The sequence below is a fragment of the Pinus tabuliformis genome, chromosome 1_1 (assembly GCF_031772625.1).
Source record: "Pinus tabuliformis cultivar Carrire ecotype Pingquan chromosome 1_1, CPIR1, whole genome shotgun sequence".
NCBI lineage: Eukaryota > Viridiplantae > Streptophyta > Pinopsida > Pinales > Pinaceae > Pinus > Pinus tabuliformis.
The window spans coordinates 363067054-363073053 of NC_142297.1; the positions used below are offsets into that span (position 1 = coordinate 363067054).

The following is a 6000-nucleotide window of genomic DNA, read 5'->3' on the forward strand; positions in this document are numbered from 1 at the left end:
TGGTAGAAAAAATTAGTTTCATACCTACCTTCATAACTAATAAATTTGTAGAGAAGGAACACTCGCTCCTTTAACATTGTTACACTATATAGAAAGTATCCTCTAATTCTATCTTGGAATTTGTGAACACCATTAAATGAATTAGAGCTTACAAAGGAGAAAACTATGCAACACAAAATCAATGAACTTTTTTACATAATGTGATTCATTGGACGATATTAGTAGCCTTAAATCTCTTAGTATGGCTCCCATTGCTTACGAATTAATCCTCTAGCTAATCATAAATTGGAATAAGCCTATAAGAACTATTTGGAATATTTCATTTATTTAATTCTCTATGTAAATGGATTTACTTCAAGTTTGTGCACATTAAATAGGACTTATATCCATTATCAATTTTACAGGCATATCACGAAGCCCATTACAGGAGTAATGTAGTCTACCTACTCCATTAATGATGATATATGCATCAATAAACCATTAAGCCATCATCCTTAATTCTATTGCACGAGAGATATAATATTGTGACCTTATTATTGCTCTAAAATCATTTCCTGACGTAAATATCGCATTCATAGGTTGTAGTTGAGGTTCCAATTTTACTTGGGTGACCAATTTGGTGAAATTCACTTATTATGGCTTCAATGCTAGAAACGATTACTAAGACATTCAAGCACCATTTTTAATAGTTCTGATAGTGCTTTTGTTAATTCCCAAAGGCTTGAGGACAAGGCATAAGGCCTAAATCACGAACTCAATGTCAAGCACCTGTAATACTTTACTAGGCCCAAAGGCCCCAATACTGTTAACCTTAGAAGCCTTCACAAATCCAGGCCCTTGGTGCACTTGTTGTAAATTGACAAAAAGAGTTAATCTACAGGAATGTTTGTTTCACATGGTCCATTTATTAGCCATACCTATCATAGAACATTGCATAATTATTTATAGTTTTACATTACGCTCAACTCAAACAAACAACCTACTTTTACTGTCGGCAATTCCTAATGTTATGGGTAAAAATCCCAAAAAAAAACTATCCTAAAGTATTTCATGTTTAGGGGTTGCTCTTTAGTTGACATTAATGTGCTCGATATCCATTTAAGCCTGGTCCTCAAGATAGAAATTGTGGAAATCGTGGGTTCATGTCATTTCTCCAACAAAGATTGCTGGAAATATTATTTTAATTAATGTGAAAGATATGGGAAGACTATAGATGTTGAAGATAAAGATTGTAAGATGAAGATTGTTGGAAATATTATTGTTGGGCTTTTGATGACTAGATTGGATATCTTATCTTTGAATTCATTTTTACTCTAAATACCTAGTTTAAATGGGAGCATAGGATATATGGATCAAATGATTATTCTTTGACATTTCCAACAGTGTATGTTGATATATGTTGCTCGTGCTAACTCCAACACAATGAGGACATATGAAATAAGATTATGTCAAGTTGACTAAGCCATGTAGTATGAGTTAGCTCACCCAATTTTACAGGTAGGGGTGACTTGAGTATAATTGAAAAGCATCTAAGCTCAAAGAGATTCAAAGTGCGCAAAAGAACCTAGGGAATACTATTGACATTTTAAAAGTGGAGAAAAAATTTGGTTTAGGAAGTGAATGAGTCATTTTTCGATTTTATGATTTTTTAGATAGTGACAATTTGAGGAGATAAAACTAATATTTTCATGGTACATGAGGTAAAACTTTTATCCATTGATTTTCTATACCTTCCAAGATATGCCCTATGGAAGCTTTCCTAACTCATTGGTCCATTATACCTTTTGATATATGCCATATTTATGCACATGACAAGCTTTCTAATATTATTAAAAAAAATTGGTACATGGTGCGACGTAAAAAAGGGACATTATTTATGGAAAAGTGAGTGTTTTCTTTGAGAATGGTCAATCTCTCTTTTATCTCTCTCATCCCAAGCCCAAAATCAATAAGTAATATCTTGTACAACATTAATTCTTGGAGATACATTTTTAAGGCATAGTTAAGATTCTTTAGAAATTTATGGAGAAGGTATCACAATTCTAGTTATAATTAGATCTATGAATTAGGGATTTGTCTCTAGCAACCAGATTAACATAGATCTTTGCATTTGCTAAGAGATAAAGTGAACAATCTATATTCTCAATTAGGGTAGCATACTTTGTGATCTTCATGAGTAATTTATTTTAACTTTGTGGTTTTATAGATCTTGGAAAGCTCTTAATCATAAACTTCTTAGACTAAATAGAAAGCAATGATCCAATCATAAAATATTTGCATGTTAGTAGAGCCCTATAAGCCAAGTAGGATTTCTTAAGATACTCTATAATGTTTTGATAGAATTCTCACCATTAGTGTCCATTGCAATTTCATTTTTTAAGTAAAATATTCAAGAAACATTACTTCCACTATTAAGGATAATATGATATGCTCAAGATATAAATCCAAGAGGTAGTGTTTATGCATTATATTTATCTACTAAATGAATCCCTAACATGTATATATGCATGGTATTTGTGTTTCTCATATTGTGTTTTTAATTGGGGAGTTAGAAAAAAATATTTTCCATCATTCCCAAGGTAGCTTCATCTACAGTATCATCATCATCATATTCTAGTATGAGAGAAATCACCAAAATTGCTTCTCTAGAAGGATTTGGAAAGGAAAGATAATTTCAAGAAGAGGGACTCCTTTTCGGAGGCAATGAGGCAATAGGTGTTTTACTTGAATTTTTTTTATGGTTTTAAATATTGCGATGAAGGATTTTCATTGTCCAAGTGTGCAACATTATTATATAGTATTGACATCTAATACATAAATGTAGTAGTTATAGGAAAATATATAGTTCATGGTGAATTAGGCTCTCATCTTTAGGGTTGTGAGAAATGGTTTTTAGAAGGAACAACATATTTCTTTGGAAGCCATAGGAAATGTTATTAATCCTACAACTAATTCAAAATGTAAAATGAAAGTAGAAAAACAAGCATATGTGAATATTTTACAACTTTGGGGTAGTGGATAACGCTTGATATTTGAAATGGGGCACATTTTGGCAGGTTCTATGCTTGTAAATTTTAACGGAATTCCATGAATAATAACTTTCTAGATGATATTTTCAAACCATGAACTTGAACTTCCATTGGACATAATTAGTTGGGATTAATAATGCCTTGTCATTTAGATAAATTCCCCTTTTTATTTATTGTGGTTGAAAATCAAGTCATCACTTATTACTTTTCCAACCATTGTATAAGGATTGCAAGAAACCTCGTTGGGATTTATGTTAGGGTCCAACCCTAACCCCTTTATTTATGTAATAGGGTCGAGTCATAGTTATCGTTAGTCAAAGAGTCAATAAAGCTCATATTAATAATTGTAAGTGGTTGCCCAACATTTAAGAAAGGGACCATAGTTAGTTGCAAAGGGACCATGGTATTAGATAGATGGTATTGAGAGAACCATGGTAATGGCCCATGGTATTGTATTTATGAATCCTATATAAAGGATAGAGACTCCCCATTGAAATATATTGAGTCTTATTTTGTAATTGAGCTCTGCTATGTTGGAGGTTGCCCCCTCGAAGAGGCAAGTGAACACTGCTTTCATCTCTTAATAATAAAATACTTGTTGTTTTTCTCATTTTGTTCTATGTTTTGGGTTGTATTTCTTTGCATATTCTGGAATTTTTCGCAGGTCAAGAGCATAACAATTTATGAGTGGTACATGGAGGCTTTTCCAATGGTTTTTAAAACTACAAATCTCCTTCAACATACCATGTGTGGTTCAACAAGTGCAAGGTTATCTTATGATTGTGACACCTTGTTAATCTTTGAAATATCTTGCAAACTTTTCTTTGCAAAGTATACATGAATTTGATCATCCATCCCATCACATTTGTCTTTCTATAATCCTTGGATTTACTTCCAACATGTGAATAGATTTTATTGAGACTTGTATATTGAAGATGCCAACTATTGACATGATTTTAATGGTGTCTTTTGCTAATAATTACAAATCATAGATAAGCTTACATAACACAACGCCTTAATTTGTGGATGAGATCATCAAGGCTAGATTTATTCATGAAATTTTAAAAATGACTACAACACTTACAATCTCAAACTCCTTCCTAAAAAACAAAATCGTAGGGGTCAAATGAAAAGGCTTTATGAAACATCTTTTCAACTTGAAACAAAATATAAGGAGGCAGGCCATAGGTTCTCCACCACCCCAACTTAAGTTCAAATGAATGGTTTATAAAGTAGTATGAGAGATTCATCACAACTGATTTGAGAGGTAAATCCTCCAATTTTGAACTCAATTATTTTTCCTTAAAGATATCTTCAATAACCACCGAATATCTATAATAGTAATCTTATTATGAATCCAACTAATATTATTACATGAAAGCACTTGATACTAGATAAAACTATATACATTTTTAATAATATTAACCACGTGTATCAAAAACTATATACATTTTTAATAATATTAACCACAAAAATACATTTCTAGGAAAATAATGAATCGAGTGATTCTATTGAAATAAATTCTCAAAAAGTTAAAAAAAAATAAAAAAAATAAAAATAAAAATAAAACATTTATTGACAAGACTACCAAAACCTATCTTACATAAACAAACTTATTATTATCTTACATAAAAAAACCTCATTATTAATAATAATTAAAAAATATACCACACATATATTTCCTTCGGAGTATAGAGCTACATGTGATACCTAAATTCAATGCAAGATTACCTTATTATTAATAATAATTAAAAAGTATACCACATAGACTAGATTTTCATATAACCACACTAGATTTTCCTTTCGGAGTATAAAGCGACATGTGATACCTAAATTCACATGGTAAAAGTCCACCAAAAAATTGTAGAGAAACTTATGACAACAGGTAATGGCAACTTAACTAGACCAACTTATACTAAGTGGCTTTTGCTTTCCTCTCTGAAATTTATGCTTCGCTTTTGCTTCACTACTGCACTATATGCACAAATATGTCATCGTTAATAATTTTGGCATTAAATATGTCATGAATTTCTTTTCCTTAGGGTTAATTACATTGTCATTGCATGGCAGGTATGGGAAAGAATAAATGCAGTCGAAGATTATCTGTTTATCTAAGACTGACTATGTGTTGATATATAGTTAGTTTAGAGCCAAATAGTCTACTTATAAGGCATTCCCATATCAATTCAAGGTTTTGGTTAAGTACATTATTATTGCATGCTAGGTATGGGAAAGAATAAATGCAGTTGAAGATTATCTGTTTATCTAAGACTGACTATGTGTTGATATATAGTTAGTTTAGAGCCAAATACTCTATTTACTTATAAATAGAAGAAGATGGATGCTGGTATATTGTAATTCTGATTTATGTATGAGAAAAACCTACTTGCCTGGTTACTTTGTTTTAATGATTTTATGGTCAGGTTGTGATATCTCCTAATAAGTAGTTAATTGAATAATTAATTAAATAAACAAATTAAATAAAAATTATGAATCAAAATTAAATTTAATGTATATATTCATTTAAATGTATCTAATTAAATTTAAGTGTACCTATTGTTACATATTTATAGATATTTATGTGATATCTTGCTTCATATTTCTTTAGTGCAGTACATGCAGTTAAATATTTCTTCAGTGTAGTATATGCACAAATATGTCATGGTTCATGATTTCACTTTCTTTTTGGTCTACACAAAGGCGTCATCGATTTCTTTTCTTTTGGTTTTGGTTAAGTACATTATTATTGCATGGCAGGTATGGGAAAGAATAAATGCAGTGCAAGATTATCGGTTTATCTAGGACTGACTATGTGTTGATATACAGTTAGTTTACACTACTACATAAAGGAGGGTTTTAAGACAATATTTGAGACAATTTTTGGGTAAATTGTCTTAACTTAAGACAAAAAAATTGTGTATTGTCTTAAATATTGTCTTTAAGCGGGTGTCTAAAAAATTATTGTCTTAAA

At 30.8% G+C, this 6000-nt stretch overlaps 1 long non-coding RNA gene across 1 annotated transcript in view; it reads left to right on the forward strand.

Moving 5' to 3' along the window:
* Positions 1-5437, forward strand: part of LOC149213106 (uncharacterized) — a 155173-nt gene extending 149736 nt beyond the window's left edge. Inside the window, exon 2 of the long non-coding RNA XR_016250301.1 lies at positions 5100-5437. This is a non-coding gene — a long non-coding RNA (uncharacterized LOC149213106). The remainder of the gene's footprint in view (positions 1-5099) is intronic.
* The last annotated feature ends 563 nt before the right edge of the window (positions 5438-6000 follow it).